General features: G+C 51.5%; 1 long non-coding RNA gene across 5 annotated transcripts in view; it reads left to right on the top strand.

Annotated features, from left to right (window-relative positions):
• The window catches only part of LOC307197918, a 590,209-nt gene that overhangs the window by 366,697 nt on the left and 206,220 nt on the right, over window positions 1-17,292 (top strand). For 4 of the 5 annotated variants that reach the window (XR_013831543.1, XR_013831544.1, XR_013831546.1 and 1 more), the window contains 2 exons: window positions 1,004-1,222; window positions 2,624-2,777. This is a non-coding gene — a long non-coding RNA (uncharacterized lncRNA). Of the gene's footprint in view, window positions 1-1,003; window positions 1,223-2,414; window positions 2,778-17,292 lie in introns of all 5 variants that reach the window. The other variant, XR_013831545.1, reaches the window with a different exon arrangement.

Here is a 17,292-nt window from a genome sequence, read left to right as displayed (position 1 = left end):
TCACTCACCCTTATTACTGGACCTCAGACACCAGCCACTGGGCCCAGCCAAGGCTGGGGGAGGGTCTTTAGCGTAGTTGGGAACAACACCCATTTCTATATTCCCACACCCAGCGTTTAGGGTGAGAGGGAGGTGCCCCTCTGGATGCCATCAGAAATACTATGCATTTTGTGAAATCTTCCGAAACTCCTGGAAGGAAGCTAAGTCTAATTTCAAATCTTGAAGGAGTCCGTAGGAAGGAATGTGTAGAATTAGGCCTATCACAGGAAGCTCTGCAACTTTCCAAAGGTAAGAAATGTCCTACCCAAATCACCTTCTTAGCAGGGTCCTTCTGTCTTTGCTTCTCTTTCTATCACCTCTGATTTGAGCTGTGGCTACACTGCAGCCTCTGTCTCTTTGGCTCCGTGAGGTCGGGTCAGGGTCCGTTTTGGAGGACCTGGCTCATCTACAGCCCCCTTCTCAGAACGGGCCCTGACCCGGGCCTGCTGAAGGAGCAGGTCTCACTAGGCTGCTGTGTCTGGAGTAGAGCCCCCAAGGAGAAAGCACCAGCCCAGTCCTGATGAGGGACCAGCCCCAGTGGCCGCACCTGACATTGGACCACAGGGGTCCTAACCAGTACTGACCAGCTCATCTCAGTGATGAGCACTCAGACCTGGGGATGGCCTTGCCTGGTGGTGGGCACTGGGATTTCATGCATGTGAACTGCCAGCGGCCACCCGTGGAAGGGCCTTTGCAAATGGAACACAAAGTCTGTATTTATTTTCTAATTGATCAAATGGACTCTAAGGATGTACTGTATCCTGGTCCAGAATTCCACCACAGACTAGAAATTCATTTAAAATCATGTTTAGCCACGTTCCCCAGCATCGCTCTCCAGAGGTTATTCAGTAAGCCCAGATAATTCCCTATGATCAGTTCCCATGGAGAAATTTTAGACCGGAACTGGAATTTCTTTTCCCTCTCAAATAAAAATGCCAATGTTTTAATCTTTTTTCTTTTCCAGATTGGTATAATAATAAGAGTCTTCCTGACAACATAATCCCGTCCAGAGCAGGGACAGATCCTGTCCTGAGACTCATTGGCTAAGTCTAATCCAGACACGGCAGGGCAGGCCCAGGCCCAGAGTCTCGGCTCGAGGAAAAGCAGTGCTTCCAGGAGAGGACAGTGTGGGAAATACGGCAGGGGACTCACAGGTCCTCCCGAGGGATAAGACGGGGCCAAGGTACGTTCCTACAACGGTCTCAGTTCAGGTTGTGGTGACGGTTGCACATCTCTATGAATTTACTAGATACCATTTAAGTATATACTTCAAGTGGGTGAATTTCATAGTATGTAAATGATATCTTAACAAACATGCTTTAAAAAGGTGCATTGCTGGGCTTCCCTGGTGGCGCAGTGGTTGAGAGTCCGCCTGCCGATGCAGGGGACGCGGGATCGTGCCCCGGTCTGGGAAGATCCCACGTGCCGCGGAGCGGCTGGGCCCGTGAGCCATGGCCGCTGGGCCTGCGCGTCCGGAGCCTGTGCTCCGCAACGGGAGAGGCCGCAACAGTGAGAGGCCCGCGTACAGAAAAAAAAAAAAAAAAAAAAGGTGCATTGCTGAGGAGGCCACTTCTATCTTCTATAATGGTTGCGTGTTGGTTAAACTCAGGTTGGGTGTATCAAAAAACAAAAAAAAAAAAACAGAGCAAAACATATTCTTACAAGAAGGGAGTGGATTAGCTTAGAACTGGGAGCATCAAACTCGGGAAACTTCAGGCCCAGGTGGATCCGGGGCTCAGAGATGTTATTAGGGCTCACTGTCTCCCCACTGTGCCCCTCAGCTTCCATCTGCACTGGCCTCATCCTGTGGCCAGGGGCCAGGGAAGTGGACCACCACCTCAGGCGGTGCTTCCCGCTTGGCAGCCATCCAGCCCCGTCAGGGCGCCCTCCTCAGGGCCCACCACTGTGGCCGGGGAAGGGGGCCCATAAATTGCTTGCACCTGGTCAGAAGACCTCCCCCATGCCATGGCCAGGCTGAGACAGAGTGCCCTGGGCAACGAAGCCCACCAGGACTGAGTAGGATGGGCAGGGGATGTTTCCCCAAATGGAAGGCAAGGAGCGCACAGTTGCCATAAGACAGACAGACTGCAAAGCAAACTAACAGTGAAAAAGCAGAGCTATCTGAGGTCACCCACCCCAGAGCTCCTGCCCACATTGTCTGGTGGTCGCAGAAGCATGGTCCACACAGGCATCAGGCTTGGGCTGAACTCACAGCCTGGACCTGCCCCCCAGTCTGGGTCAGCTAAACTGAGGTTGACCCACAGACACATGAGTGAGAAATAAAGGCTGGTTGCTGTAAACTGTCCGGAGATAGGGTAGTTCGTCACGCAGCATCATGGCGGCAGTAGCTGACCATATACCCCCTTTGTTTGCAGAGCCAGGAATCAGTGTTTTCTCCCAACCAAGGATCTCCGCTACAATGAAAATAGGGTGAAATCCTTCACACGTTGAACTACCTGGCAGAGCAGTGACCTCCTGCTCTATTCATGGAACCATCTCTCAACTTTTGAGACCTGGCCTCACAGGGGCTCTGACAAAGACATGGAGCTTATGCCTTTAAATCCCCTTTGCGTCTGTACAACAGGCCTCCAAGCTCACCTGAGGAGCAGAGCAGAACCGTCATCCTTGGAATGGCCTGGGTCCGTCCCCAGGGTCTATCTGCGGGGACCACCACAGTGACTGGCATGGACCTCCATCTCCTTCCGCCATTCAGATCTTCACCTTCACCAAGGACACAGGTCAGCATTTATAGTGAACGGGACGCAGAGATCCCAGGTCACAGGAAAGTGTAGTAGCCCTCCCCCCGCATCTGTTTGGTAATTTATTTATGAGATTTCAGCTGTGCCTGGTGTCGTATGTCCTTGGAGCACTTATGATTTCATCGTGCCCCAAGGACATATGAGGAATCAAAGAGAAAGGTCAGGAGTCTTCGTGGGTGTAAATTATACCTTCTTGGAAGTGAAGTGAGGACACCTCTGGGCAGTGTTTCTTTCTTTTTTTTTTTTTCTTTTTTCAAGAGTTACTCTTTTCATTTGGAGAAAATTTTAGACCTAAGAAAAGTTGCAAAAATAATTCAAAGCGTACTCATACGCCCCTCACTCAGCTTCCCCTTATGTTAACGTCTTAATGTCGTTTTTATCAAAATTAAGAAATTATTCTTGCTGTAATCCTGCTAACTAGAGTATGGACGTTCTAACGTATAATACTCTAACTATTGAATTTCATAGTTTTTCATTAACCCTTCTTCTGGTCCAACGTCCACTGCGGAATCCTGTGTTTGGCAATCCTGTCTCCTTAGTCTCTTCCAGTTTCGGGCAATTCCTCCGTCTTTCCATATCTTTTGGGACCTTGACACTTTGGAAGATATTGGTCAGTTATTTTATTGAAAAAACTGGGCTTCCCTGGTGGCGCAGTGGTTGAGAGTCTGCCTGCAGATGCAGGGAACGTGGGTTAGTGCTCCGGTCCGGGAAGATCCCACATGCCGTGGAGCGGCTGGGCCCGTGAGCCATGGCCACTGAGCCTGCGCGTCCGGAGCCTGTGCTCCGCAGCGGGAGAAGCCACAACAGTGAGAGGCCCGCGTACCGCAAAAAAAAAAAAAAAAAAAAAGAAAATCCCACATTTTGGGTTTGCTGATGTTTGCTCATGGTGAGACTGAGGCTGTGTGTTATTGGGAGAAACGCCCAGACGCAGCGTCCTCCCCAGTGCATCCTGTCAGGGTGCCAGGCGTCAATGTGTCCTCCTGGTGGTGCTGAGCCTGATATGCCTGTGCCAGGTTCTCCCTGAAAACGTACTACTTTTCCTTTTGCAATTATTAAATCTTCGGGAGGGCAGCAATGCAAATATCCTATTTCTGCTTAAACTCTGAATGGCACACACAGTATATGAAAATAAGCGAATAACCCTTTTGCTCTCATCTATAAACTCAAGTGACCATGGTTTATGCCAAGGAAACTGGACGTCTGTCCCATGTCAGTCCGTCTCCTTCCATCTCCTCCCAGGCGCTCCCTTCCGACGTTTTCTGGTTTACATGTCCAGCCTCCGCTCCACCCTCCTCCATGCCAACCCTTTCCTTTCAATTCCCAAGAGCATTCTCGGGAGACTGCACCATGGGAGGCAGTGGCCGTGGCCCGGGCGGGCACGTGGCATGAATCCTTCAGCGAGGAAGGATCCTTCCAGCTTCAGGGAAACAGATCCTGGAACAACTGGGGCAGATGCAGAGTGGTGTCCGGGCATTTCCGGTCTTTAAGCCCATCTCATGCCCACACCAGGCGCACACGGTCCGCAGACCCTTGGCCTGGCAGCCCCCTACCCAAGGTGTCCCTACATCCCTGAAGCTGCTCAGCACCACGTCACCCCGTGGGGAAGAGGCACAAGTTTGCAGGTGAGGCCGTCAGAAGATACGAAGAGAGCCTTCCTGGAGTTCTTCCCAAAGCCCGAAACAGACAGTGCCGCCGCTTTCCTGGTAAATGTCACAAGCCGCTGTGTCGGTTTCCTTGGCTAATCTGCAGTGACAAGTACAGTTGGCTGGTTGGATTTCTCTCCTTCCTTTTTTCAACTGAACATAAGGTAAGGTCTCCAAACAGAGACATTGATCCAGGATTTCATTTTCCCCCTCTGCTGTTTCGGCTTTATGAGGACCCAAGTGGTTACTGCAGAAACTTTTGATGGGCCCAGCAGTCTGGCAAATTAAATCTTGCAGCCCAAGCGAATCCTGCCCGGGCATCTCCGCACCATCCCCGGCCTTTCGGTGGACTCATCTGTCTCTTCCGTGACGGGGTATCGGTTTACCCCGCTGTGGGTGCAGGTTAAACAATAAAAAGGCTGAAAACAAAACCAGCTTATATCACAGATTTGAACCTACTGCTACTACTGCTTTTTCATTACAGTCCAGAGAGAAGGGACCACTAAGGAAAAAGTGTGTTCTGGAGGAAGGGGAAAAATAAAAGATGGTGAGTGAAATGGGAGGGTCTGTGTGGGCAGCGCCGAGCCCTGTTCTGCTGGAGAAAGGGTGCTGACCAACCTGCCATGAGATCCGCTCAGTTCTGCAGGGTGGGGAGAACACTAGATTTTCCTTACGGATGGGGGAGCAGCCTGGGTAAAACACGAGTCCCCGCGACCCCCGCCGACTCTGACCCCGCGGGCGCACGGCCGGCAGAGTCGATATCCTTCAGGGGGACACGCGTCCTCTCTCCTTCACGTGCGCCTCGCCCGCTCTCAGAAGAGAAACAGAGCAGCAGTCTGAAAACAGGCTCTCGCGCTGGCCTTGGGGCCCGTGTCAAAGTCAGAAGCTTCTTCCTTGTGACACACTCCAGCCACCTTTGGCCCCAGGTGGAGCGAGACTAGCCTCTTGCTGGGCTGGATACCAGGTTTGAAGCCAAGGGTCCTACGAGAGCAGCTGAGCCAAGAGAAGTCCACGGATCTGATTTTCCAAAAGCCCACGTGATGCCAGGCCGGTCGCATTTTTAATTTATTTGTAGTATTTTTTAAAAGTAAGATATTTCATGTGAAAATCTGGATTTCTAGTCTATCTAGAAAAACAGAAAGACGCAGCTTCCTTGGGCCCCTCGCACGGGGAAGCAAGGGGCTGAGCCGGGCAGGGGAGCGGCTTTGTCCCGCTGACCACCCTCCCCACGCCGCCCGTGGTTCCCCACTGTCCATCGCTATGTGTCACCTTAAGGGGTGTCTGCTCGGTTCCCTGACGGATGTCCTGCCGGTCCCCAAAGGGATTCACCGTGTGACCCTCCAGTGGAGAAGGCCAGGGTGGGCTTGGCTTGGAGAGGAAGGGGCAGAGCCATCCACAGGGCGGATCTGCTCTGAGCCAGTCCCACTTGCTTTGCTGAGGATAATCACAACTTGGAAAAGATTTACTTAAAAAAAAAAAAAAAGGCATTTGAGCAGGTTCAAGGTTCTATCTGCAAAAACATCACTCAAAAGTGAGAAGCAGCGCGGGTGACACCGGAGCCCGTGGGCCCGGAGCCGGGCTGCCTCTGCTCCACGTGCTCGGGAAGCCAGGCTTGGACCCCTCAGTTTCCCCATCTGTGAAACAGGGATGTGATAGAACCGCCCTGAAGCTGGTACAGGGACAGGATGCGAAAATGCAGGCAGAGCAGGGAGAAGACAGAGGGGACCGCCGGTGGGCAGGCACTGTGTTAATCTTCTGACCGGCGGCTCTGAGACGCTTGGATAAACAGGAGAGGCAGGGGATTGAGTGGCAGTGAGCCCGTGGAACGTTTTTCCTCAGCTGAGCGTCTGGGAGAGTGAGGGGCAGCCTCGTTGCTGGACGAGTGTCTGAAGAATGGGGCTGAGGCAGCTGGTGACCGCTTAGTGGTGGCGTGACCCTCAGGGTGGACAGCGCAGCCCCCAACCCCAATGGCTGCCAGTGGGGAGGCCGCACTGGTCCGGGGCTAAGGGCAGTGCCTTCACTGAGCTGTCAGGGGCCTGCCCATCCTACCACCCCCGTGCAGAATGTGGGCACCCGCAGGACCTCCCCTTGAGGACCGTCTGCGGGCCTGGCCTGTGGGCGCCCCTGCCCTTTGCGTCTAGAGGGCAGCCCTCACCTCCCCAGCAAGACGCTCGACACACAAGAGCACATTAGGGTAAGTCGTTGCCTGACCCGCCGTCCCTGCTGCCTGCGAGTCCCGTGAGACCAAGGACACTGTGTCCACACCCATCCCAAGGCTGATCCCAGGGCCTGGTGCAGGGCAGACGCTCAGGACTGCTAGCTGAATGAAGGCGCCTGAGACTCTGCCAGACACGGGCAGGCCCCCCGCCAGCGCCCAGCCCCGGGCATTTGATGGCAGCTCCTCTATAAAATCGGAACGAAGTTTCAGCGGCACCTAAGGTCTGCTGGACAGTCTGTGCTTAGCGAGTTTCGGCCGCTCCCGAGGATGTTAGTGTCACCCAGAGGAGGGCCACAGGTGAGCCCGGCCCGGGAGGCAGCGCTGCGAGCACCGGGTGAGCTGGCCGGCGTCGGCTGTGGACCCAGTGGGTGCAGTGGGTGCAGTCAGGTCCCGTTTTCTCGCATGTCTTTTCCCTCCTGCTCAACCAGTAAGAGCCACGCCGTCCCATTTGCGTTTCAGTCTCGAAAATAGGAGGAGCACCCACATTCCCTTTCTTCAAAATTAAGACTTGGTCTAATTCAAGGATTAGACCCTGATTATGGAAAAAACATTCAGAACTTAAAAAAAAAAAATTAGCAGAAGAAGCAATTGTCAGAGATTTTCAGTCCTCCCCACCCCACCAAGAGGAAGAAAAGGGGAAAAATCTTTTCTGAAATAACCATTTGAAAGGGGATCTGACTATTTTCACTTATAAGCGGGAAGCAGTGTGACCTTAAAATAGGCCAGAAATACTTGGAAAATGCTAGATGCTTATATTTGACTAAATGGTGATAAGCTTATTGATGAACTGAAGGGATTCCTACATGCAGGTCCATCTGTCTTTGCGTTCTGAGGTCCCCACGGGTGCCCCTCAGATGTGACTTCTTAGTCGTCCAGATTGAAATGTCTAAAACAGCATTTTGCCAAGTCTCATGGGATGTTCCGTGAAAGAAGGTTCTGTAGTTAAGTGTCCATGGAAAGCAGACACCTGAATGCCCCTCCCTTCTTGGAGGTTCACGGGGCATGGTGACTTAGTAAAGGCCCTGACAAGTCCTGCAAGAGAGACACTTGTTTTGCTCCATTTAAACCATTTTTCCTGGACTTTTTAGACTAAGGCATTTCTTTGGTAAAGAAACCTTACAACACCCCCTTGTTATACCGGCAACACAGTTTGGGAAAGCCTCATCCTACAAAAGAAGAGACACTCCATTGTGTGCAGAAACCGTTGTAAATGACAAAGAGCACGTGAAAACTTTGTCCAACTTTTAAACAATTGAAAAGAAACAAGGAGCATTTGAGTTGAATTTCTGAGACAGAAAAATGTCTAAGACATTGGCAGCCAGACGGCACCGTTCCACCCTTCCTTCCCATCCTTCCCTCGGGAGTGCAGGGCATGGAACGTTCCATCAGCCTTGGAGCGTCCCTGGCTTTGCATGCTCTGGTCGTTGCTGCCTGTAACAAGCTCCTCCATGTTAGATGGCGCCCCTTTAACCCCACTTCTGCCAAATTGGGGGCCACGTCCACTGAGCGTGTGCGTCTCAAATGCAAACCGTCACGCTGTTTGTTCTGAGAGGCTGTCAGAGGACTCTGCTCCTCAGCCGTTGGCATTTTAATAGCAGGGCTTTGGCAGGCCTGCCATGTACTGCAGGGAGCCCGGCCCATCCGGGGCTCACGCCTTTTGGTGTCTGGGATGGAGAGCGCTCACCTCTCACTGGCTAGAAAGCGGATGTCTCAGGGTGTACAAGGCCAGCTTTGTTATTCCTATGGACAAAGGTTGAATCCCACTAGGATTTTCCCATTAGGCACTGGGCTTTCTGAGGTAGGGATGCTGCAACTAGAGGATGTGCCTCCCAGAAAGGGATTCGACCACTCTCAGCACCGCAAGGGGGCCTGGTTCTGTGTACACGTATGACCCCTGGAAAGTCATCCTTGAGAAACACAACCTTCTGCAATCCCCGGACACCTCACTCCATACCACCCCATCTTCAATGGGATTAACCCGACCAAATGGAGGATACAAATCATCAGGGTTTCCCACTGGGCAGAGAAAGAAGCAGGCTTGTTAGCAGAGCCAGTGCAGAATCAAGTGATCATAGGAAGGTTTCTGGGGCCCCTGCTTCGTGCGAGGCTCTGTGTTGGGTGGCAGGGGGCATAAGGCATCGTCTCAGGCTCAGGGAGCTCAGAGTGTGATGAGGGGCCAGACGTGTGTGCCGCTCACCACAGCACAGAGTAATCAGAGGTCACGTGCATTAGGATCTCCTGTGTTGGGGCGTTTTGTTTGCTTGTCCAGCTTGCGTTTTCGGGGTGCTGCTCGTCCCCGATTCCATTTGGTTCTCGGGGGACCATGAATCAGAGCCTCTAGTTCCCCCAGGCCCTGGGGATCCACTCCGGTCAGTGGTACTCCATCCCCAGTACCGCAGGGACTGGTTCAGGCAGGAGCATGTGCCCAAAAGCGGGGCCGAGGAAGCTTTGCTGCCGGAGCTGATTTAGAATCTGTGAATCTGTGAGAGTGAAGAGCTCTCGCTGCCAGGACTGCTGAGCTGATGGATCCTGGGCAGGGCTGGTCTAGAGTGAGGCATGTAGGGCAGCTGGGGCACAAAGTGGGGGGTGGTTAAGCTTGCACAACCGTGAGAGTGAACCCCTCCTTAGATTTGAGTCTGAAGCACCTCACCTGCCTCCCCCTCGTCCTGGCCTTGATCCTGCACCCCAAGGCCATCTTCCCTTGCTATGGGAGAAAACCTACTTGGAAGAGGAGAGAAGGATTATATACAGAGGGAAACAGCAGAGACACAGAGAGAGACAGAGCCTCAGTGACTTCATGGGAGCGCCTAGATCCAGTCGTGCCTGAAGCGTGTCTTTCTAGTCACCAAGCTAATACATTGAATTGGCTTTCTGTCCCTAAAAGTGCCAAGATACGACATAAACTGGTACCTGGAAGTGGAGTGTTGCAAGTGATCGAGTATAAAACACAGACTTGGCTGAGATGAGGTGGTGAGGAGGCCAGTGAAAATCATGTGTCCCATGCCGGGCGGCTGGTGAGTTTGGTCCTGCAGTGTAGTGAAGCTGTACGTGAGGATGCTACCAGTTCTGTTTTGGGAGTCAGGGTGTTGAAGAGGATAATAGACTTTGTACGGTGTTCAGGAAGGTTCTAGAACAGAGGAGACCTAGCCTGCCTGTCTGAGAGCAGGACAGGAACAGGGAAGAGCTTGTTTTTTATTGTCTTTCAAGACAGGAAAGCTCTGGATCCATCTGTGCCTGATGACAGCTCATCCTCAATTTCTGAGCTGTGAGAACCAGTGCACGGCTCTTTTCCATGAGTCAGTCCACGGTGGGGAACGCCCACTGAAACTAAAGGACTTCTGATGCGGGCAGGACTGTGATCCCTTCCCCACATGCACTAAATTCTAAGCAGCTCGGAGGCCAGTGCCCTGATCGCTCAACCCCTGCCACCCGGGTGAGCGTAGAGACTGATGCCTTACAGGCGCTTAGTCAGCTGTGGGAGATGAATGAGTAATGAATGTGTGGTGGAGAGGCATCCAGGGCTCCCTCTCCTAGGAGGGCGCACTCTGCCCTGGACACCCTACTTGCGATGTAGCCTCTGCTCCCTTGGAAGAGCTACTTAGGCAGAGCAGAGGGAAGCTTAGAAGGACCACCTGGGGCCCCAGGGCCTGGGTGCTGACAGTCCCCAGCTCTGAGCAAAAGGCACACGTACAATTCCGCCTTCCTGGGTCTCCTCCAATCCCACTGCCTAGGGAGGGCGTGGCAGACACACCCAAAGGTGACCCACAATGCATCACACCTTGTACAAATCCCCTTCCCTCCAGGGCAGGCAGACCCTGTGACTTGCTTCTGACCAATGGAATATGGCAAAGGGGACAAGAGGTCACTGCCATGACCACATTACATCATATGACAAAGGTAAAGGGATCTGAGGATGCAATGGAAGTCTCTATTTGGTTGACTATGAATTAATCAAACAGATAATCCCAGGTGTGCCTGGCCTAATCAGGCAATGCGGGCGGGGAGGGGAGACTTTTCAAGGAGGGTCTCGTTCTTCTCCGATGTCAGAGTCTCCCCATAGAGAGACACTCCCTTGTTGGACATTCAGAAGCAAAAAGCCACGCTGAGAATGGCTGGGGGAGGTGGATGTCCAGGAGCTGGGCCCTCGGTTACACAGCCGTAAGGAACTGAGCACCCTGGGAAGAGGACGGCAACTCCACAGGAGCACGTCGGTTGCAGCCTTGGAAAACCCTGAGCAGAGGACAGAGAGGCCCTGCTTGGACACTGCCACCAGAAACTGTGCCATAATAAATGTGTTTTGTTTCAAAGTGCTGTGTTTATGGTAATTTGTTAGGTGACAGCAAGTAACTAATATGGAGCAGAAAGGATCTGGTAGGGGCAGGAGGGCGGTATCCTCCAGGATCCTACAGTAAACAGTCTTGCCTTGCAATTCAAACCCGAGGCTACGGGCTGGGAGAAGTGCAGAGAACCGCTCGCCCCAGGGTAGACCTCTCCGGGCAAAGCGCTTGGGCCACTGTCTGTGTTCGCTGATCTGATTCCTACTCCGAGCACCAGTGGGCCCTTCACACACGTGCTGCCCAGCCCGTCTCCGGCTTGAACTTATGAAACATTTCCCGTTCGTGCCCTTTGTCCCCAGCATGTGCTCCTGCCTGTTTCCCACTAGGCTCTCGGGGACCCTCAGCCCGGCTCTACCACGCGGCCTCGACTCTCTCCAGAACAGAGTCATTAAATAGAGTGGATGCAACCGTTCTAATTCCCTTACTCAATTATGTTAAATTATACATTCCCACAAAAATCTCTCCCCTTGCTGCATTATTTAAGGAGAAAGAGCTAAATAAAGAAGACTGCTAGTTTTCATTCCTAATTCTCAGATAATTATAAATATACTGCTTTGCTTTTTCTCCCCCTTAATCGTGGTTTAACTCTTATGGAGATGGTTTATTTCCTTTGGACGGAAACTGGGTTCTGAGTGAAGCCCTCAACTTGTGATAAAGCTCAGGCCTAACGTACCTCCCCTTGTGCTCACAAGAATATCTCACCTGGGCATTTCTATAGCAACCATCACAGCCGAGTGAGAAGCCAAGGAGGAGCTCGCGAGAAGCCCAGCTTTATTCCTGAGCCAGCGTGTCATGGGACCCCGACAAGCCTTCTGAACCCTGGTGGTGCCCCAATGGGAAACACCCTCTTCGTTTTACTCGGGGATTTGCAAATGCTCACTGATGGGCTTTTTGCAAGTTGAACTCCAGTTTTCCCATTCATTGACATTTTGTGTTCCCAAATGTGTTTCTAGGGGAGGCTGGATGAGTGTTTGACTTTTCCTCACTCTGCTTCCCGTCCTAATTGTGATAAACCAACAAGAGGAGCCCTCACTATTCAGAAATCCTAATCAATCAATGTTTGTGTAGAACGCAAACTCCTTTAAGTAATGCAAATTATCAGACAATATAGGGAAAATACAGTAAAGTGCCTAAGAGCACAGACTCCAGAGACAAATGCCCAGCACTGCCATAGACTAGCTCTGTGACCTTGGACGAGTGACTCAACCTCTCTGTGCCTCAGTTTTCCCATCTTCAAAATGGGATCATAATAGTACTTGACTCATAGGGTTATTGTGAGGATTAAACGAGTCGACGTAGTTAAAGCACTTAGGATGGTGATAAATGTTACATGTACTATTATTATTGTCATTTTCTTTATTTTTATAAGACGGATTTCTTTGAATACCACAGGCGATTTACTGATTTGCTCATTCACCCATTCATTCACTCATTCATTCATGCTGCAGGCATTACTTCTGTGCTCCCAGGGTGGTGCTGGGCACTGTTGTGATTTAGATATTCATTTTCTGCCTCACTTTTCTCATCAGTGGGGAAAAGCTGAGACTCACTCCTCCAGGTTGAGCTGGCTTATTTCTGCCAACACTGAGCCTTCTCCAGCTTGTTCCCTGCCGGTGACCAGAGACTATAATTGTCTTTCACGGGCTCTGGATGCATTTGCAGAGAAAATGTCACACAAATGAGGTCAGTGGGAGAAAATAAGCCGGATACGCTGGTGTAGGCGTTCTCTTGAAGGACTCGCGTCTTCCCATCCGCCAGCTTTCTTGGTTCTTCAGAATCCCGGCAATTCCTGGGTTTTGTGAACTAGATGAGCAACAGATTCAGGCTTGTGTTGTTTCCTTCCGAAACCTTATTTCAGCCCTTCCTGAGCACAGGTGAGTTTTCCGTGGCCAGTAGCCAGCATAGAAAGGGAGCGCCTGCACCTGCGTCTCATCAGTCGTGCTAAATCTGTTCTGTGGGGCAGAGGTGAGGACAGACGGCTGCTGGGGTCATGCAGGTTAGCACAGACACATGCCTAAGACAGCGTTAAAGCGGGAAGAAGCCGCAACCAGCCGCCTTCTCAGGTGGCATCGTTAATTCCTATCACACAGCACTGCCTTCCGCCGGACACTGCTTCGTCTTTTTCTTACTCATGGCAACAATTCTTCCATTTGAGAGGATGAGATTATCTATGCTACAGCCTCCATGCAGATAATCAAATCAGGGGTAACATCTGTCTACCCGAGATCAGACAAACGTGCCTGGTGCCACCCTCGAAGCAAAGGTGTCCTCAGCAGGTCACCAAGGGTCTGAGGACCTCAATTAATTACCCCATCCATCCTGACCCATAAACGCTCATGAACGTCAGAGGAATCACATCCAGAGGAAACAGATTGAATGAGAGGAAGGCAAAAGTTGTTAAGAAGTCATTTTTAGACATTTTGATAACATCTCTTTGTTGGGAAAAAATTTTTAATTAAAAACTAAGAGAAACCAAAAATCTATCATAGCATTTAGACCTCACTCCTTCTCAATTTGCGATAATTGATGCACGGCAGTGGTTCTCAATCAGGGGTAAATTTACCCCGCTGGGGGATGTCTGACAGTGTTTGGAGACAATTTGGGGTGTTGCATTTAGTGGATGGAGGCCAGGGCTGCTGTCAGACACCCTACAGTGCTCAAGTGAGCCCCTCACAACAGAGAACTGCCTGCCTGCCAATGGTACTGAGGTCTAGAAACCCTGTTACCAGGATTGATGCTAGGATGCAACAAGTTTATTTTTATACAACATAAAAGCATCACTTGCTAGGCTAACTTGTGATGTAGAGATAATTTGAGGAGGAACATACAACAAGGTGACAATCTGCTGGTGAGTACTTGAGTTATCACCTATCTGACTAAAAATCATTCAGCATTTTTCTCCAAGCAATAAAGCTGCCTAAATCCTCATTTTGTCATAAGAGTAATTATCATTATTATAAAAGTAAATATTTATTGAGCAGTTGTTACTTTCCATAAAATGGGGATGTCCGTCTCGTCGTGGGGACTAAGGATGGAATGTGTGTGAAGTGCTTGGTACGGGAACCGTCCAGGCAGTGATGATGCGGGCACAGAGCAAGTGCCCGATAAACGCCGGATGGTGGTACTGGGCGCTTGTATTGCAGTCAGAAGTGCTCATCTCACCAGGACCCATGAGTTCATCCAACTGGATGGTTCCAAATCTGAGGCTTGGGCCACGCTTCTACCCTCCTCATCACACACACACACACACACACACACACACACACACACACACACAGGACCCATGAGTTCATCCAAGTGGATGGTTCCAAATCTGAGGCTTGGGCCACGCTTCTACCCTCCTCATCACACACACACACACACACACACACACAGACACACACACACACACACACACACAGACACACACACACACACACACAGTCAGCTCAGCAGTCAGCACCGCCTCCCAAGGAATCCAGAGTGAAGGTGAAGCAGGCCCTGCGGTGGTGCCCGTGCAGTCAGCCTGTCTGGGGTGATGGTTGTTTCTGAGCTGTGTGGTCGCTCATTCATGGGGGCCACGATCACGCTCACCCAAAGGCAAGCTCCTTGCCAGCTGTAAGGCCCCAAAGGCTGTGGAGAAAGGGGGAGTTTCTACCATTTTGAGAGACTCGGTCCTACTTCACTTCCTGGATCTTCATGGAAGATCTTGACGACTTTGTGTTTTTTCTTGGCCCAGACTCGTTGGTGCAAGGAGACAGGACCAGGGTGCAAAGGCAGAGCCAGGGTCACCCCACGGCCAACCTCATTCACTGGCCGTGAGGCTGTGCTTCAGGCTACCCTGAGTCTCTGAATCCTGCCCTTTGAGCAGTCAGACTTCCGGCAAGAAGTCCCTGCTTCTTCCTGATCTCCTGAAGGGGCCGAGAGGCTCAGGGAGGAGAGGATGCAGGGCAAGGGAAGGAAGGCGCAGTTAGACAAGTCACACCACCTCTTGGTCTGGACGGGACCCCCGTGAGGTCAGGGTGGTTCTCCCTGCTGCAGGCAGGAAAGCTGAGGTGCAGAGAGGTTAAGTAGGTGTCCAGGGTCCTTGAACTCGTTAGTGGAGAGACCAGGATTTGTCCCAGACTGTCTGACGGCAGATCCCGAATCCTGGGTCACCGGTCAGTGCTGCTTGGGAGCAAGGATGCTGGATTCAAGCGGACCTCAACCACTTCCTAGACTTGTGACATCAGCAGGGCGGCCTCTGAGCCTCCGCTTTCAAGTCTGCGGTTTGCAGATGACAGTAGTCTGTGAGGATCCCACGGGGCATCGCCGCGCAGGGCTCAGCCCAGAGCCCTGCACACAGCAAGGGCGCAGGAAGGATGGCCGCCATCACCATGATTACTGGTCCAGGCATCCAGCGACGTTGGCCGTACAGAGAGCGCCTCGATGTGCAGAGGACAAGAGGCCAGTCCGGTGGTAAAACCAGCTCTGCCTGGGAATGGGCAGAACCAAGCAAAGTTAGACAGTACAGGGGAGACAGCCAGGACTCTCTAGGGTACCTTTTCAGACTGTTTCCTCTGTAAATGTCACCCCACTTCCAGGAGATGGTACAAACGTGCCCCATATGGCCTGCCCTAAGACATTTATGTAGTTTTCCCCTGGGTGGCGTTAAACAACACAACCTCTGTTTCTCACCTGAAGTACAATTCTTCAGCCTTTTAGCTTGAGCGCAGTTGTGAAAATTGGGGCATGCTATCTGGCCGCCAATAGAAAGCCAAAACATCCCTTTTCCGTGCGTGGTGAATTCTTATCTAATGTAATAGCAGGGTGACTTGAAGCAGCCTAATCTCTTTAATCATTTTAATTAACTAGAGTGTAGGGTTTTATCTAAATACGCCAGGAAAAAATGCAGTAATGACAGATACGGTAGGCATTTAACAACGCTGCGGTCTCAGAAAGCTGATTGGAAGGCTGCAAGGGCTTTTGTGATTTCTCCTTTCTGAAAATAGACTCTGGCCAAACAAGGGAAGGAGACAACGTAAAGCAAATCAAGGCTGCTTGGCTCTGCGCATTATTGTCAATTTTTCCCCCTGAGATTTATGATTAGATGAAGGCTTCAGGTTCAATACAAGGTATCGCCAATGATTTCACCACCCCCGCTCCCAGCATGAGTTCACAAAGAGAATAGTTACAATTAAGGCCACACAGTCGTTCTGCATCTTGATGGCTGAGGAAGGAAGCCCCAAACCTCTGTTAACTCTGCCGGTGAAGGGCAACCTCAAAGCCACTTCCTACATGTGCCAGGCATGGCCTCCACTTGGACTCGTGTGGCCTTTTGGTCACATGTGCATAAAAGAATCCTGCGGGGGATCCCATTTCCAATTTTCCAGTCCCAATCTCCTGAATTCTACTTTTTTCCTCCAATTTAAGAAACATACAGTGATTTTCTTTTCTTTTTAAACATTTTTTGATACAATTTTTTCTTTTCTTTTCTTTTTTTTGCGGTACGCGGGCCTCTCACTGCTGTGGCCTCTCCCGTTGCGGAGCACAGGCTCCGGACGCGCAGGCTCAGCGGCCATGGCTCACGGGCCCAGCCGCTCCGCGGCATGTGGGATCCTCCCAGACCGGGGCATGAACCCGCATCCCCTGCATCGGCAGGCGGACTCTCAACCACTGCGCCACCAGGGGAGCTCACAATTTTTGTCATATAGTGATTTTCTTGAAACAGGTAAAGGAAAGAAGGCAACCAAGTGCCGATTCTGATCATCTCCTCGTTGGGGTTGAGGCGCTGATGGCCGGGGGTGCTTACTGGACTGCGAACGCTCTGCAGTTGGGTCTCCTGCTGGCCTTGGCAGTGGGGTGTCCACGGTTCTGCTGGGCAGACACTGACCGAGGACGCTGACAGATGAGAGCAGGTGGCTTCCGAGGCCACTGCTGGGCTCCCTCTGCACAGCCCAGTGGTCCTCCGTGCGACAGCCCGTGGGACGTCTCTCTAGAATCCAGAGGCTGTATAGATGCAAGGAGCTTATAGATCCAGGGTCCCGCCACCGGGGTCTGACAACTGCTCTAAATCCAGTGGCCCCAGCCCTTGCTCGGGCAAAAAGGAGAGACCCAGACCTCCATGCATTTGTCCTGAGCATGGAACGTGGTGATGCTTGCCCAGGGCTTGGCACGTGGTGAGCATTCGTCATTATGATCGAAACTGCCTTCACGACTTTCTTTGGGAAAGCTATTGTCAAAGAGATAGTCAGATGCTAAAACTATGGATAAACATGAAGCCAAAATGAAATAGTCTAAAAATGCAGTGTTTGGGGGGAATCGGGGACTTCCAAATG

This window comes from Stenella coeruleoalba, assembly GCF_951394435.1.
Source record: "Stenella coeruleoalba genome assembly, chromosome: 15".
Taxonomy (NCBI): domain Eukaryota; kingdom Metazoa; phylum Chordata; class Mammalia; order Artiodactyla; family Delphinidae; genus Stenella; species Stenella coeruleoalba.
Note: the sequence above shows the minus strand (reverse complement) of the source record. Positions and strands in the feature narration are given on the sequence as shown.